This window comes from Oreochromis niloticus, linkage group LG8 (genome assembly GCF_001858045.2).
Source record: "Oreochromis niloticus isolate F11D_XX linkage group LG8, O_niloticus_UMD_NMBU, whole genome shotgun sequence".
NCBI classification, from domain to species: Eukaryota; Metazoa; Chordata; class Actinopteri; order Cichliformes; family Cichlidae; genus Oreochromis; species Oreochromis niloticus.
Window position 1 is genome coordinate 22,962,760 of NC_031973.2, and position 18,445 is coordinate 22,981,204.

General features: G+C 39.7%; 1 protein-coding gene across 1 annotated transcript in view; it reads right to left on the minus strand.

The window, feature by feature from the left end:
- Positions 1–171: 171 nt before the first annotated feature.
- uts2r (urotensin 2 receptor) overlaps positions 172–18,445 on the minus strand; it is a 64,286-nt gene continuing 46,012 nt past the window's right edge. The window contains exon 4 of the mRNA XM_003438685.5: positions 172–7,537. The gene's annotated coding sequence lies outside the window, so the exon portion shown is untranslated. The remainder of the gene's footprint in view (positions 7,538–18,445) is intronic.

Below are 18,445 nucleotides of genomic sequence, written 5' to 3' on the forward strand. Positions count from 1 at the left end.
TAGCTAACTTTGTAATAAACACTCACAAATGTTTGTGATGGCTTCATATGTCTCATGCTCAACAGGAAAAAAACATGTAAAAAACATGATAAGATAGGAAGTGGGGTTAAAATCCATTAACTCCTGCATTTGAATTTACAATATTCTATTAAAAAATAAAGACGGTAATAGGCAGGTCAGACATATTTTTAATAACAATGTACATAATTTACATCACTCATTGTCATCACTGGAAAGCAGTCAACAGACAACATCTGTTTTACACAGTAAGGCCGCTCCAGGTGTCATTATACCCACAGGAACAATGCGATTAAATATAAATACACCATCTGCTAAACTGCACACAAACCCTTGACTGGCCGTGTTGTGATTCATTATTTTTTACAACACTCTCTAATTAACCAGGTGGAGATTTATACAGTGTGCTAAGGAATAGCTGCCCACTGCTCATTTAAGTATAATCACTTACACAATGAACATCCCAATTATGGCCACATCAGCATGCATAAAAAAGTTTTCCCTTTGAAACATTTGATTCATATTTCCCAAAGCATTAATAACAGGTGAGAGATGAAGAGAGAATAAGCAGCTAAAAGGTCCCACCTTTGATTTTGGATATATTAGCTGTACAAATACCCTATGCTTGTGCATTAAACAAAAAGAAAAACTTGGATAAGGATGACAAATATTTGTAGTCTTGAGCTGGACTGGATTTAAGTTTAGCCTAATGTAAGCACAGTTTATATTAAACGGGTTTAAACTTAAAGTGCATCTAGCTAACTGCAAACTTGTGCTAACCCTCTTTGTTTTGAGTCCTTAGCTTTTGTAGTGTGGAAAGGCTTCATCCCATCTTGTCTTGTCTTCTTGACATGAAATGTATTCACTGTTATAAATGTATTTATTTCAACATAACATGCTGCTGGTACAAAAAGCACAGACTCCATCCAGAAAGGTCTAGCAGTGTAGCACCTACAGTGTGCTAATGCAGCACTGGATGTTTGTCTGTTATTATTATTTTTTATGGGTTTATTTCTCTGGGATTAAAGATTGTAGCCTGACACTTTTCTGACACAGTCTTAAATATCTGAATATCTTATTCATAGTGGGCAATTATTAATGAATTGATTCCCCATTGTTGTTTCACTTAAGCATACCTGAGAAGATTTGCTAACATTATAATTACATAAGGGCTTTTGGTCCCTTATTGACAATTTCCTGCCACATTAATCTACATAATTCAATCCTATGCGAATATTAAAGGACTGCTACAGTTCCTGGTAAACTCATGAGAGCTGGATTAACAATTGAAAAATCAGTGGAGCAGCAGAGGTCCCAATATCCTTTAGTCTGAGTGTGGGAGCATTCCAAACATGCTGGTCACCGATTCCAATTTGTTTGTCCCTGCAGGGCAAATGAAGAGTCTTTGAAACTCTGCACCCTTTGTTTGTAATCCTTGAAATATGTGAAGTATCCAGCCCCAAGCCCATGAAAATCTGATGAAATCATGAAGTTTATTTTTTTCAGTCTTTCGTAAACTCTCGAAAACAAAACAAAATACAACACATCGGCATGCGAAGCAGTTCTGTCAACTGATGCTGATTTTTGAAGGTGATGGAGTTTGCTTTCTGACTATTTAGGGCCCACTGAACTTTATGTTTTATAGATGAAACTGTAGAGCAGGGATGGGCAATTCAAACGGTATGATTGGTTGATGATTGCAGTTCAAATGTTCTTATTATTGAAAGAACCTCCTGGCCTTGCCATCAATAACAATGGAAGAATAGTAGAATTTTTCCTTCTTTATGTGTGTATACACAAATTTAAACACCCACTTTTACTTAGTTATGCATATGTGGGAATGAGGCTCAGTGCTATTGTACAGACTAAAAATCATAACCTCCCTCTCTTGTATGTGACTTGCTGTTCACTCAAAGAGCATGAAAGACACCAAACATTGTCATGGTCTCTGGCTTGCAGGCAGTTCCATCTGCAACCAGAAAATAGGTTTATTTATGACATGGCAGACTCAATCTCAGGGCATGAAATCTGGCTTTACTCTTTTTGAATTAAGCCCAGCATAGAAAACCTCCCGAAATCCAACAACAAGATTTTTTCAGAGGATAGATTTGTTAAAAAATGCAACAGCCCGTCGATGTTTGCAGCTCGTCTCTTGCTGCACGGGGAATAGAATCAATAGAGATGTAACATGGTGGCTCCAACCAGTAACTCTGTTAGCTCTCTTTCTATCTTTTCCTTTATCTGAATCGAAGCCATAGAATGATTAAACTGGCCCAGAATGACAATGCAGGCCTCAGAGGAGAACCGCAGACCTGAAAGAACACACACAAAAGGCGCCTTTCGCTTTTTCAGTGGGATACTGTAGAAACTGATAAGACTGCAAAGAAGCATTAAAAAGGAACGCTGACATGTAAAGGATTCAAAGTATACATAAACAAAAAGAAACTCGTATGCAATATTAATAAGGGGAAATTTTGAGAACATACACGATGGTTTTAAAAAATCCTCAAAGCACATGTGATGTTTTAAGACTGATGATATTTTCAATTCTCCCACAAAGAAGAAAAGCTACATTGTGTCAGTTTATCCCATATTCTCTGTTTTGCGTGTCCATTTAATCATACTGAAGAAATAAATATATCAAGCTTAATTTAGTTTTAAGCTGTAATAATTTCAAGAGCTTCTTATGTTAGTTTATTGTGTAGTAAGTAAGTAGTACATTTGTTGCGTCCTATTTTCAGCTCTGGTTTTCTGACAGAGCAACAGCGGTATGAAAAAGTGCCCTACCCCCTCATTATAACATAAATTAGCTGTAGTGTCTCACATTTTTGGAAAGCTGAGTTTAATTTCACTTAAATATGACCTGCCTGATAAAGTAGAGTAGACCAAAAAATCCTCAAAAGCCAGACATCATGCAGTGATTCGAGGAAACTCAGGAACAAATAACAGACAAAGTCATTAAGATCTTTAAGTCTGGGAAAGGTTATAAAACCATTTCTAAAGTTGTGGGACTCCAGCGAACCACAGTGAGAGCCATTATCCACAAATGGTGAAAACATGGAACAGTAGTGAACCTTCCCAGGTCACCATTCTTGACTCGGCCAATCAAGAATGGTGTTGTTAATAGTATTGGTCCAGGACGAACACTGCAACTGACCAGTTGTTGTGATGTCATAGCTTTGGAATGTGGAGAAAAAAAGAAATTAAAAGTCTTTGTTTATATAAAACAACAAAAATAGAGAGAATCCCAACAATCAGATGACCCCACCCCCCTCCATGTGCAAACACTTTGAGGAAGAAAGCTCCGCCCAAACCAGGCTCAGGGAGGGACGTCCATCTGTCATGACTGCTTAGGGGTGACGGGAGGAAGTGTTTTCTTTATTAATTTGTACATGATAATGTTGGCTTGCAATAGTTTTAACAGCATTAGCTCACTTCTTGGCTAATGCTTATTGTGAATGCTAAGACAAGGTCGTTGGTCAGTGTAGTGTTGATCGTGTACCAACATTATTATGATGGTGTAGGATAAACACCAACAGGGTGATATCATGCCGTGCCCTAACCATATTGATGTGTTTTTAGCAGTTTGTAAATCACAGTGGCGTGAAAGCTACACATAGCTACAAAGACATTTGAGATCTATTCATTCTTTGTTTTGGACTCTTCTTCACACTTTTTCGATGCAAGAAAATACAGAATATTGCAAGCCATAGTCCTAATTTAGATTCCATCTCGTTAAAGACAAATCTAATAGGCTCCATTTGTTCATCAGTTCATGGGAATCCAACAGATGCAGTGGGAGAACAAACCCATGACTCTGAAAGCTTTTGGCAGAGGAAAACACCAGGTATTAATACGGGATTTGGCAGGAGGAAGAACTCTTAGCTTAGGTGTAGCGTGCAATATGAAATATCCAGATCGCTTCAGCAGTACAGATCGTATATCCGATTAATAAAAACCTAAAGGACATTAGATTTAAGCTTTAAATTTCAACATTACATTAGAAATCTCCTGTTTTATTTTTTTCCACATCTTTCTGAGAATAAATGATTACACATTAACATTTGTTTTTCTTCCCTGGATAAAACGGTTCCCTTAACTTGCTGTTACATTTGGTGCCAAACTCCAAATAAAGTGGTTGCGTATCATAAGCTACATGTTGCTCTGTGTGAAACACTGAATTTGAAATTACCTGCCACTTCAAAAAAGTTACCCCTTTTTTTTTGCTCCCCTTCTGTACCGCTAGCTAGATGCTGCATCACAGGGATGAGATGGAAAAAAGGATTTCCACTGAGCGGGCTGAATCATGTGACCACTTTAATCTCGCCGTGGACCACCAGACTGCAGAACATGAAAACTGAATTTGCATGACAGATTTTTGTTTTGTTTTTTGTTTTACTAATTACTCATAAAGTGACGAAAAATACTGTGCATCAGTATCAATACCGTGGTGTGAGTAGAAGAAAAATCTGATAATTTTCTGAAAACGGGAAGCTGGCTCTTGCCTTTAAAGCAGGGGAACTCCAGGCCTCGAGGGCCGGTGTCCTCCAGGTTTTGGATGTGTCCTTGATCCAACACAGCTGATTTAAATGGCTAAATTACCTCCTCAACATGTCTTGAAGTTCTCCAGAGGCCTGGTAATGAACTAATCATTTGATTCAGGTGTGTTGATCCAGGGTGATATCTAAAACCTGCAGGACTCTGGCCCTTCAGGCCTGAAGTTCCCCACCCCTGGTTTACACAGACTAACTAAGAAATACAAAGTTGAACTTTGTCGTGGGGGGTGATCTCCTCACTCTTTATTCTTTACAGTGTTTATGATGCAGTCCCAGGCACCTGGCTAGCTTTGCCTGGAAACAGGTAACAAAGGGAACAAAATTCTCCCACAAGTGACCACAAAGTGCGTTACATGCAGAGCTTTAAAGAGGACCGCCTATCCTTGCTCGCCTTTTTTATTTCTTATTTCCCGCACCACCAACCGGTCACAGCAGATGGCTACCCCTCACTGAGCCTGGTTCTGCTAAAGGTTTTTCTCTTTTTTATTTTTTTTTATCAAAAGTGAAGTTTTTTTTCTTCCCATCATCACCTATTGCTTGACTGTTTCCCCCCCACCCAATACTGTTGGGTATAAAGTTCCTTGTGGCAGAAATTGTGATTTTGTGCTATACAGATGAACTTGCCCTGGTTTAGCACCTCAGCTCAGATCTCAAAAATAAGCCATTTTTGCTTCCTTTCCTCGTTCTTTAAGGCAAGTTTCTTATGACTCTTACAGAAAAAAGATGTAAACAGCAGGTTTCTGTAGCTTCTGTGCTCACAGCCAAAGCCATGTGCTTCACACAGTGCTGTTTGGGATATCTGTTCTCACTGACATCAAACTTGGCTCTGTAGAAAAAAAATGTTTTGAATCAAGGTTAAGACCAGTCCGGAGCTGGATTTTTTTGGCTAACAATATCTTTATGACTTAAAAAAGGGGAAAAGAATAATAGAACCAGTTTAAGATGGATTATTGATTTTTTATTTTCGGACATAGCAAGAAGAGTTGAAATTTCTCTTTCCTCCATGTCTTTTTGAAAAGGCTTCTTTTTAAGGTGGCTTTAGATTTAGAGTGCAAAAAAAGTGCACCTAGGAGCCAATCTACAAGAGCCATTCAATTTCCCATCCATTTGTACAGAAATTGGCCGTAATGCAACCAGAGGGTGCAGGGTTGCTCATAAGAAAGCCTCAACAAGACTGGATGAAGCTAAATGGCTAAAATAGTTATTTACACCTGCTTCTAGACAACAAAAGCACATATTTTATTTTATTTTCACAAATACACAAACAATAATGTGTCTGCACTGAAATAAAACACTACAAATACCCATTAGTTTTACTTACATGAAAGCTGTTTTTCTAAGAAATGCCAGTATTATGCTAACTGACGTTATTGGTTGGTTAGAGATTTAACAGAGGAGAAGAGAGGACACACATAACTTGAAATTTTGAATTATTTTTTTTAGAATTTTGACTTAACTCTGCAAATCAGGAAGCTGCTTACCCAGTAGCAGATGGCATAGACAAATGCGTACTGAAAATCAGGTAGCGATATCATCAATGCGCTACCGAAGCGTAGTAAACATGAACAAGCTACTTTTATGCTAATGCCATGTGAGTCATTTCATCATTTGTAAAGCCATGCTGAGAGTACTCAGCAGTTTGAACATTTATTTATTTTACTGATCCATTTTAGCCTTTATTCAATAGTAACAGTGTAAAGAGACAGGAAACCAGGGAGAGAGAGGGGAAGACATGCAGCAAAGGCCCGCGGGTTAGAATCAAACCAGGGCCTACTGCTCTCCTGCTCATCCCACTAAGCTAAACCGATGCTCCTCACTTTGAACATTTATGACAAGCAGCTGTAGCGCTGGTAACTCAGCCGAGCGCTGCTAGCTTAGCTGTAGCATTGCTGGCTTAGCTATAGCACTGGTAGCTAATGCATTCCATGTTCTGCTTCCGGATAACATTGAAATGATGCACCATCACAGAGCTTCCTGATTGGCAAAGTTATTTTCTTAAACATTTTAGTTGATTAACTCAAAATTTTGAGATACATTACACAAATTTTTGAGTTATGGATGACTAAAAAAACATTTTCAGTGGCGGAAACAAGCTTCCAAACCAGAGCAGATGAGCACATCAGTAAAGGAAAGCAGCTCTATACGGTGGTGGTCGAAAATCACCACACAATGTACATATTTGGATTACAGCTCCTTAGGGCTCCATTCATTTTGGAGTAGCACTCTTTATAAAACAGGAAATCCAGAGGGTGGGAGTTTAGAAGTTCATAACAGCATTCATGTTTTAGCATTTACAATTTGTCTTCATTTGTAGTAGGTATCTTTATCTACCTGCTGTTTTGAAGAACAAAACATTTACAGTGCCTTCCAAGAAGAGGTGGCGAGGACCAGCTAAAGACATTGTGTAATATTTTGCCACTTGACCAACGTAAGTACATTGTTTTTACATTTGTTTTTTGTTTTTGTTTTTTTTGTGTTATTCAAAATCAAACCCTCGATTCCTGTTTTTCCTCCCACTTGTGCGTCAGCAGCATGTACTGTACACCTCTCTCAGTCACCAGGAAATAACAGCTTGCCCTGGGCTAGCATGCAGGCTGACCCAGCGCAAGCACAGAAAGCAAGCATGGGAGAATACCCGAAAAAATATGACGAGCTGTGTTTTTAAGACGCTGGTCTCTCTCTGTGCCACAGGAAGTTCTGCGAGTGATGAATATACATGTGAGGGTGGTGAGGAGTGGGGGTTCTGTTTTGTACATTGTGTCCAACAGCACTGGTTCCTCCATGTGTTCATTTAACATAATTGTGTCCGCACATGTTAAATGTTAAACAAAATACTCAAGACATCTTCTCTGTCCTCAGTCTCACTTGTGGTCGAATGGAGTGAAGTGGAGTTCGGGCTCTGCTCCCATCTGTGTCTCCAACTGCTTCTTCTTTTTGTGTCCCCTCACAGCTCTCAGTCAAATCTGTCAGGGACACACAGGACAGAGCATGGCTATAATTACTGTGGTTGTAAATCCTCTAAAAAAAACTTGTACATGTACACACACAAACACTTCTCCCTACTTGCACAGTGTGTTCTCTTTGGAAGCAACATGGAGGTAAAAATAGCAAAGAAGCTGTTATCAGCTCCAGCGTGCGTTTACGAAGGTAGTAACTGCTTTTTTTTCTCTCTTTTTTCAAGTTGCTTAAACAGACATCTCGAGCTCAAAGAAATCATTACAGTGTGATTTAGAGTGCACAGTAAACAGGATTGCCTGGCAGGATCAGATTAGCAGTAAACGGTGTCTACAGTTTCAGTGCTATCATCCCCGGGGTGTTTGGTTTTTGTTCCAAAAGAAAGTTTATCACCGTACACTTTGACACTTCGTATAATCTCTTTAAATGAACTGAGCCTCTAGAATATGGAGCTGGAGCTACAGCTTTCACATACAAAATGTGTCCATCCTTATCATTCCTGCAGAATTGTTTAAAGGTCCATGAGGGTACTACGTTTCCAAGAGTTGTTCCTATGGCTTATAATCGGTAGTGGAGAATCAGAATCTTGCCTATAGGCACAAAACAACTTAGTTAGGTTTGCGGTTACAAATGCAGGCTCTTCATTGCCATGGCCACAATCGTAAACACCAATAAAGACGTACAACAGACATTGTCAAGTAATTTGGACTATGGAAATAAACAGCATTATCTTGCATTAACTTCCAATGTGTGACCAACCCATCCATCCACCCCTCCATCCATCCAACAGGGACTATTCACGCTACAGCGTCTCTCAGGCCATGTCCTCACGCATCTTTTTCTCTCACGTCGCAGTGTGGACTGCGAAAACTGAGGTTTTCGAAAACGATGACACATTTTAGTCATATGATGCAGTCATGTGACCAATTCAACTAAGACGGCGGACGGCATTGTACAGCAGTTGTTTTGTTTGCTCTCAATTTTGACAGCCCTATTAAAGATTAATATCAGTTTGGACATGCTCCAGATAAAACTCGTCACTTTTCCTCGACATTTTGCCGCGACGTTTCAAAGAGCCGGAAAGTAAATAAACGGCAGACGAAAATGATGCAGGCTGAATGGTCTTACATTTTATGCATGCGCAGTACAGGAATGTAGCGTTTTCAGTGTGGATGAAAACGACTAAAACCGATAGTGTGGATGCGGAGCATTTTTAGGTATAAAAACGCCATTTTCAAATTTATCCGGCTCAGTGTAGACGTAGCCTTACTCACATCACTGCTTCTCCAGCAGTGTGTGAGACACACGAGCCAAAACTTCCAAATGAGAAATCTTTTTTTTCCCCATAGCCACTCCTGAACCAAGTCAACCCAAGCAATCAAAGAGTCGTTACCAGTAGGTAATGAAAGCAGAGATGAGTAGTCATGCTTATAACACTGGAGTCTCCATTTGTACCTGTACTCACGCCAACAGAAGAACTGCTGTGGCCACATTTTTCGATGAAGTGATCTTTGGGCTGGTTTTCCGCTTTGCTCTTAGCTTTGTGTTAATATTTAAACACCAAAAGGAAGCACTTGTGTGCATGCTGAGTAGGATAGGGATTTGTGCAAGTGTATTGGGAGGAAGCCTAAGGTATGAGAATGCAAAGCAGATCTCACTTCCTGCTCTGCTTTGGGCCAAATTACTTTGGGCACAATGGGGTGTTGTCAGAGACAAACATAATTTATGAGTAATAATAAGAGCCTTTTTCTTTTTTTTTACAACAGTATAAGACTATTGCTAAGGGAACAACTTGTAAATAGTTAGCTTAACCCCAGCTCCCTTTTCAAAACAAAAATCAATCTGCATAATCTGCTCTGTTGTTATCGTCTTTGCAGCTTTACTTGATGGATTTCAATCTCAGCAACTGAAAGCATAAGGTTTTAGAAATAGTCATCTTATTCAAAAGTAAGGGCACACTTATCTGAGTTTAATCAAAAAGGTCAGAGAAATTATGCTAGAGTCCTCACAGGCCTTTTGCAGGCAGAAAATTTCCCGAAAGTCTGACCACAAATCAAGTATGCTGCACAGAATGCACATCTGAATCCAGATGTGGAGCTCATCAGTAGAGGAGGATTGCCAGAAGAACATCATTAAAGGTAGTTAGGGAAATGTGAGCAGAAAGTGTTTTTTTAAAGCAAAAGACAAAAAAAACCATTAAATAACCACAAAATGTGTGACAGACTCTTCAATAGTAATTTTACATTTGTGCTCCTCAGCACGTACTCGCACAGATAAAACAAGTTTGCCACATAATTCAGTCACTACTGAAGCACCCTTGCGTGGAGACAGATAATGAACACACGTGCAGCTAATGAGTTGTGTGATAAGGAGGTTTATGTAGATTATTCACCCATTTTCATAATCCCTCATTTAACTTGAGGTGTGGAGAGGGAAACCTGCACAGGCACAGCACGAACCTGCAAGCTCTATGCAGAGAGACCCCAGTTTGCTCCTGTGAGGCAACAGGTCAACATGACTGTTGCTTACCAAAATTAACCATGGACTCTAATCACTCACCATTCATGGGGCTGATCCTTATTATTGTTAAGGCCTAAAAATTACATGAAAGTCTGGATTTTTCAGATGTGACCTTGTCGTGTCATGTACAAAAATTTGCCCTAAAAAAACGGTGTGAAAACAAAGTTGACATCAAGCGATGATGAGCTGCTCATGGTGGGTTTTTGGTTGGTTTTGCTCCTGATGTTTCAAAGAAAGAAAATTAAGAAACTGAGATTCTGGGTCCATCCAATTTTTCATGAGAAGAGAGAGGGGGAATTTCACGGTTTGACCCAGGTCTTGCTGGCAGTGTTGGGACCACATCTGAGGAGGGAGAAAAAATTTCAGAGAGCCAATTGACCTGGAGCAGCATCTAGCTGTGTGTCTGGTAAAATAGTATTATTTTACCAGTGTTACCTGCAAGTTTTGAGCTCTGACCACTTGTGCCAAATGCAGTGGTGCAAATACATTCTGCGAAATTACATGGTCGGCGTGAACAGTGGCAGTAAGAATGAGGGGACTCTCAAAAATATTTTTAATGCATATTTAATAATATTTTTTAAGTCCTGTCTATTTGTGTTATTTTAGATTTTATATTATATGTGGTACAGTATGACAATGTCTAAGGGAGGCAGAAAAAACTGCACAGATTTCAGGCGTCTGTTGTGTAAAGGCCTTGACTTTACACAGTACTTACCTGCACTTTACTGATGCTTTACATTATTTTTGTGTTATTACTTTAACATGGCCTCGAGATGGATTGTCACATATTTACCATTTAACAAAGTGAACCTTAGGCCGTGCACTAGCATAAATCTTGATCCTAATATGAACACACACAAGACCTTTTTCCTGGTGTTTTAGTATTAACACAAAGCTGAGTGCAAAGTTGAAAAGCAGCCCAAAGAGCACTTCACAGAGATTGCCAAAGCAATTCCATTGTAGAAACAGGTGCAAACAGGGCAGACATGAAACAAGCCTGACTGCTCATCACTGCTTTTGTTACCTGTTTGTCAGGCTCTGACTGCTTGGCCGGGGTCAGCATATACTTTAGCTTCACTGTGTACAAGCTTAGTGCAAAGACTCCATGTCAGGTTATCGGCGGTTGTTTCAAGCCACACTTTGCTCTTTCTTGTCCTTTTGTGAAATAAAATTACACCATGTGTAAAAAGTTGTGGACTCCTGCACACAAACTGAAGTCAGATACCAAGTAACAAGTCTTGGCAACAGTGGGATTAAACTGCAGTGTGATTACTGAAAATGACTGTATTTGTGCTGTTAAAGAAAAATGTAATTACTTTATACAGATTTACTCCCAACATTGCTGATGAAGATATATACGACTTCATTGGTAAATAAAAGATGAGATGAAGTGGGAAGACTAAAGCAGAGCACTATAGAGAATTCTGGGAGGTGAGGGTTGCATTCGTCAATGAATGCCTTGCCAATCAGATTAATTGCTGTATTACTGATTGTTACAAATTATTGAATAACTCCATTCACTGCTGCTGTACTAATCAATATATTTTATTTGTGATGTAAGCATACAGATTGTACATGCATCAGCCAAGTTCATAGAGCAACAAGCACTTAAGCTCTCGTTAATTGGTCTAGACTCTGAAAATAACACGGAGCTGCCGTTATTCATCGTGTGTGCTTTGATATAGGCATCCCTGTTGACGGTTTGCAAATGGATGAAGACAATTAACAGATGGACTCTCCTTCACCTCACCTTGTTTTTGTTTTTTTTAAATTGATCTTGTTTAATTGATCCTGGAGTCATGCACTGTAGTACCAGAGTAACAGCTTAATGGCATTACAACAGACAGCATCAGTTCTCTTAAGTACTTTCTACAGCTAAGTGCAACACTACTAGGGGCTTATTGAACACTCTAAATAATCATCATGTTAGCATCACCGCAAGTTTTATTGTTATAGATTGAATGTTCATTCACTTTTGGCCTAAACCTAAAATGTCTCCTCATAGCTCACATTTACCTAAGTCTTCGTTTTACCACGGTCCTTGTTGTTATTCTAATCATATGGATGTGGGTCAGATGCAAATCCATCCATTCAGCATCCATTCATCTTTTTACAGATTTATTCCGGTTACACACAAGTAGAAAAGTCCATGCAGTTGGTGTTATATATGCCATTCCTAGTATACCGACACAAAGAATCAATTAAATCTGGTCTTTTCTGGGCTGAATAAAGGCATGCTTAAATGATGGGTGGTCCAGAATAATATTATCTGCTATTTTCAGCGTACTTCTAACTTCATTTAAATTATTAAAGTATAGACAGATTGCTTGCAATGGTCTTTTCACTTGTTCCACAGAGACACTCAATGAAGAAAAATTCCAGTGCAATAAAAATGACCTTTCCTGTTCGCTACATCTTGATAACTGAGGACCTTTGATTAATGAATATTCATCAAAGAGGCTGTGTTTTTCTCAATATCTGCAGAAGGTTCCCAAATGTAATCAGTATCTCCCTCAGAAAAAAGAACAAAAGAAATAAAGAAGAAGACCGGGCACTATAATGGAATCTAAGACGTAATTTGAACAATGCGTTTAGTATCTTTGAGATGGGAAATATTTAATTAGTCCGTTCACAGTAAGCTCACTGTGAGAGTAAAAATTAAACAAATGGTCCTTAGCTATTTTCTTTTAATATTTTATTTTGGAATAGTGATGCATAAATGTCCTTTAACAGCATGTAAAATACTTAAATACCCACAGAAAATACTCATGGTTAAACAACAACTCGCATTAGTTTTTTAATGCCAGATTGAGGGGGTAACATTTTCCAGTTATGTGCTATGTGCTGTGTTGAAATTGTTTATAGACCAGTATCCAAGCCTGTTAATGTTCACTGTTCACACACTGATTGCTGTGACCCCTCGAGGTACCCTAATTAGATGCCTTTCATTGCCTATCGCTGTGTACGAGTAGCGTCTCTACTCTATGTCCCTCCTGAAAGACTGAATTTCTCACATTGTCTCTAAGGCTGAGCCAGGCCACCCTTTGGAGAAGGCAAATTTCCATTGCATGCGTCTGTAATTGCATTCTTTCAGTCATTACCCAAATCTCGTGACCACAGGTGAGATGTAGATCGGGATGTAGATCGACCAGTAAATAAACAACTTTGCTTGTACGCTCTGCTCGTCAATACAACAGATCGGTCCGTCTGTCAGCTCCTGCTTTCCTCGCTCATCAACAAAACCTAAAACTCTTCAACTTCGGGCAACAACTTGTCTCCCAACTTCATAAAGATAGATCTGTAATGGGCAGACTTGGTGTTGCTAATTCTAATTCCTGCTGCTTCAAACTCAGCTGCAAACTGCTTCACTGTGAGCTGGAGGGCACCATCCCCTGAAGCCAACAGAGCTACATCATCCACAACTTCCGCCAGATGACTCCACCTAAAAATTCGGTCCCAAAAAATTATGAACAGACTCAGTGACAAAGATCAGTCCTGGTGAAATCCAACACCCACCTGGATCCACTTAAGTGTGGACTAAACTCTCACTGCTTATATCTTATCATAATGGCCCAGCCGCCCCAACCTTTTATAAACTGGTCATCATTTTCATTTTACATTGTCGTGCAATTTAATTTGCATCAAAAAATTTGTCAAAATTTATAATACACATTTTGCAGCTGTGAGTCATGAGTTGGTAATTTTCACTCTCATTTGTTTTCATCAACCTAGTCTGATTCTCTTTATGCCCACTCATTTCCCCACACTTCCTTTACTCCCCAGCACTATGTTTGTCTTACTGCCTTTATCGTCCCAAGGAACTAAACACAAACCAATGCCACTAGTTTCACAGGTGTTTGATGATACATAAAAATACTGTATAATTCGAAAACTGTACTAATGGTGCTACTTGTAGGGAGAATTGTCCATTCAGACATTCACAGTTCAATGAGTCAAATTCAAAAACCATCCCGGACCAAAGTAGTGGACAGAGTAACATGGCCATCTACCTAAGAATGTATATACAACACCTCTATTCAACGTAAATTCATTATATTATTGTCTGAACCTTTGAACCTTAGTGCTGAAGGCAACACAACGCTGAAACCAGTGCAGAGGACACAATCTAAAGGTTGGAAGAGACAAATTAAAGCAATGTAAAGCAACATAAAAGAGAAAGTAATTAAAAACAGACTTAGAATGCAAAGACACACGGAGAACACAGAGAGTGGAGCAAAGACGATGCAGGGACAAAGGAAGACATTTAGAAACCACAAGGGAAGAACCAATCGACGACTAAATAACACAATCGTGAACATGACCTGAATTCTGAAGCACAAAACGTTGAAGGAAATGAGCAAACTGCATTAGTCTTTGAGCGCTTATTATGCTTTAATATCTTTCTGAATATGCTGGACCCGAGCAGTACTTTTAGATGCATTGACTTTCAAGTGTAATGCGTGCAGAATGTGTCAGTATGTATTTGCGTGAGCGGATGCTTTTTGAAGTGACGCGAACGTCAGTGTTTCCACATCCTGTTTACTGGATCCATTTGACTGGAACACTTAGCATCGCCCTGCCCTGTAAAGGTAAGCACTCTGCAAAGTGCAGAACGCACACGTGTGCACTCACAAACTTGGCACACAATAGGGATACTTAAAGACATTCTCCACTCTATTGTGTTGTTTGCAGGTGCTGTGACAATTTCTGGAAGAGAGAATCATCAGTTTCTCATTCAGCCTCTCCTCTGATTCAGTTTCATTCTGGGTTTTTTTTCATAGTACACAACAATAAGAAGTCACATGCAGAGACTCCATGGACTCTTATTTGGATGCTTGGATACTTCAGTGAATGGTTTGTTGAGACTAAATGTCCAACTGATCTCTAGTAAAATATTTTAGAGATTTCTGCTTGCATAAATCATGTTTCCCACTTATCTTTTTTTAAAATGCACCAATTAAAATGAGATTTAAGTGTATAACAATGTAATAAAAAGAGAAAATACATATTGGATATACCCAGGGTTAGTGTTAGGAATAGGGTTGGAGACCTTGGAAAATTAAAGGCGATCTATTATGATGATTTCCACATCCATGCTTTCATTTTTTGCTACTCAAGTAGTTTTGCATGATTTGTTGTAAGAACCCATCCTTCTTATATCAAACTGTAACTTATGGCAGGCCATCAGTTCAACTACCAAGCTTTCCATCCATCCAAGAGGCCCCTTATTATAGGAGTTTATTTTGCATTAAATACGTGTCTTTTCTGCTAATCAGTGGGAGCTGAACATGCACTGATTAGCAGTGTTCTGTGTTTGTAAGGTTTGACAGGTGTATGTGAAGTCACCTTTAGCTCATCAGATGAAGTGGGACTGTGAGGTCTGTTTATGCAGTAAAAATTCATTAGGTAGTTCAAGTAAAAGTTCTCAGATCAGTAGGTATTCACTCCAAATAGTAAGGCCAGCATTCATGCCATCTGAACATATGTCTTAACCTAGCTGTTGGTGCTTCCATAATTATCTTTAAAGTTCATGAAGCCTAGTTTGATAGTCAAGCTTAGAGAAGTTTCTGCACTTTAATTTAGCAGCTCAGGGGCCAATTGTCTTAACTCTTTCCCTGACAACCACCCCAGTACTCTTAATGAGTTTGGAGACCTCTGTAAATATCCATGTGGTTTAAAGATGTGGTTTGATGACCATTTGAATAGTTTCCTAGTTTTGGGTACCTACATAGGCAGAGACCATCCTGACTCATTTCTGATGCGAACCCAGTCATTTTGTTCTATAAGCAAGCCTGAAATATGACAGACACCAACCAGATCAGAGGAGAGCTTCAAGGATTGTCCTTAGTAGGTGTTCAAGGAGTAAAGAGTTAAAACTTGTTACCATATGTCGCTTCAGTTAAGTTAGAGCAGCCTCATAGGATCCTGTTAAATGACATTATTATACTAAATATTGCACACTCAAGTCTACTTGCACACTCCAAGTGTTTTATACAGTCTGATCCACCCATTTACACAAGCTCTTGTTTCCTACGTTCAGCAATCAGCAATCAGCAGCAATCTGTCTTTCATGACGTCATGGTTAAGCATTTTTGTAATGAGGGCACCTTAACTCCAACTATTAGTGACTAACCCTAACCCTGCCTTTAGACAAAGTCTTCATAATACAGTCAACGAACTTTCTGTCCTCAAAGTTCAGATGTGTTCCCTCAGGTGACTGTGTAAGCACATTTATCCTCACACCACAAAGATAATACCAGACACACAGACAAACACTTAAGGAGTGAGAGATATAAAGAGACAGACAGCGAGAAAGAGAGAGAGAGAGAGCATCATGGGGCCTTGGACATACAAATCCACCTGGCTAAAATATTCAAAAGTGTTAACAAGCCTGAGGCCCCGGTATGATCTGCTGAGATGGGATATGTGGGACTTCCCCCTTCTGGTCTACTTATCTTTGCCTCTGCTAAAATTATTTTTATCCCTGGTAGGGACAAGACACACATACCCCTCCCCCCAAAGTCTTTTTTCTTTTTTTTTCCCTTCACAAATCACACTCTGCTGAGGTCTGCACTACGAAGCTGGATTTGGGCCTGAAGCACGATAACCTCAGGTTTAACCTTGGTGTGACACAGATCGCTCACTGCTGATCAGTCAGCAAGCATATGTATATTACCTGCTTATGCCGCTGTTTTGTATAGTCATATAATGCTAAAACAAACTGAACTTTTTAAGCTAGTTATTGACCTTATATATCTTATATTCATAGTTGGTTTGCCCTACAGCTGGATATGTCCCAGGCTGTAAGGCGAGCTGCAAGTTTATATTATATTCATATGGTTTATATTTGAAAAAAAAGAAAAACAGCTGTACTATGAATGGTCAATCACTGCTTCAGTGGACAATCAGCTGACTCATTGCCGACTAACACAGCCATGAAATATTCATTGTTGGCTTGTTATCTGATGTTTGGGATGTTTTTACCAGCTTCCTGCTTTGGCTGCGAGCACATACTTTATCTCCTCTTTACTTTGCAGCATGCATAAGTCCTAGCCCGGCTAGAACCCACTCAGGTCCTAGCCGGCATGAAAGTAAGGAAGATGAATCTTCGCTTTTTGAAATGATTTTTTCTTTATAGGAGGCGCACATTTGGGGGCTATTTGACGATAGCGTGCTTATAGGGCATATAAGTGCACATTCAAGTGTAGTTTCTCCTCAAGAGGATGTTTCATTACTGCAAGCTGTACAGTTTGGAGCCGCCTAAGCTTGCTGACTCTTATCCGCATCGCTCTAGCTCACCACTTTGTTCTTCTGCTGTTAGAATTGCACTGAAAATAGAAAGTTGAATGACTGCTCATTGGACACCTGTTGACTTGAGATTGCTATGCATCTGGCTCTGCACCCTTCCACTGATCTATCTCCTCCATTACACTCCCTCCCTCCCTCCTCCTCCCACTGTCATTTTCTCCACAGTCCTGTTCCAGCAAACCTCCCCTGTGCCCTCAGTGACAGCCAAACCACCTTACAGCCCACTTGGCAGCATCCATCAGGCAAGTTGCACCATCTTTGCCAAAGCCTCATCAAGAGCTCATCAGCCACCATGTGGATCTGAGTGTGCTGAGGAAGTGAGGGCTCACTGGTTTCCTCTGCCATTTCCTGTATATCCACATATGTAAATTATTCAGCTAAGTGGGGAAAAGAGCAAACTTCAGTGTGATTTCTTTCTCCGTCTTTAAGGAATTGTGTGATTTTTGTTTGAAGCGCTGAAGGAAGCATTTAGCTACCAGCGCTTCAAACAAAGTTGACTGCAAAGCATATTAGTGGCACAGTGGTATAAATCTCCGTGGAAGGGCTGGGAGAAAATCTTACAGGCTAATTATTGTGGTTATCAGAGTTTCTATTGTTATGTACTTCACATACTCTGGACCACGTTCAACTTGGATGCCAGCTTGTGGAATATGGACTACAACACTAGACTTCTGGACGAGAAATACATCAAGACGTGTCGAGTGTAAAATCGCGTGCGGGGGTGTGTTTGGGCCTGGGTGGAATTTTAACTGAATGTCCGGGTAGAAGAAGGGTTAAAAGTAGAGCTGGTGTTCCAGTTTTGTACTCTGCTTGTTATGGCTTCTTATTCTGACTCCCTCTGCTCTGGCAGGACACACAGACCTAGCTCATAGCACTTGGCTTAACACCCATAGCTCAGTGGCTTGTTCTTATCTTAGCCCTGCAGCACCGCAGGCCTCATCCACACATGCAATCACAACACTGCACACAAACACCTATTAATGGGAGAATATTGATATTGTGTGTGTGTGTTTTTCCACAAATACACTTTTGATTTAAGCTTTTATTTGATAATTAACTTTAAACATGGATCAAATGAATGGTGTTTT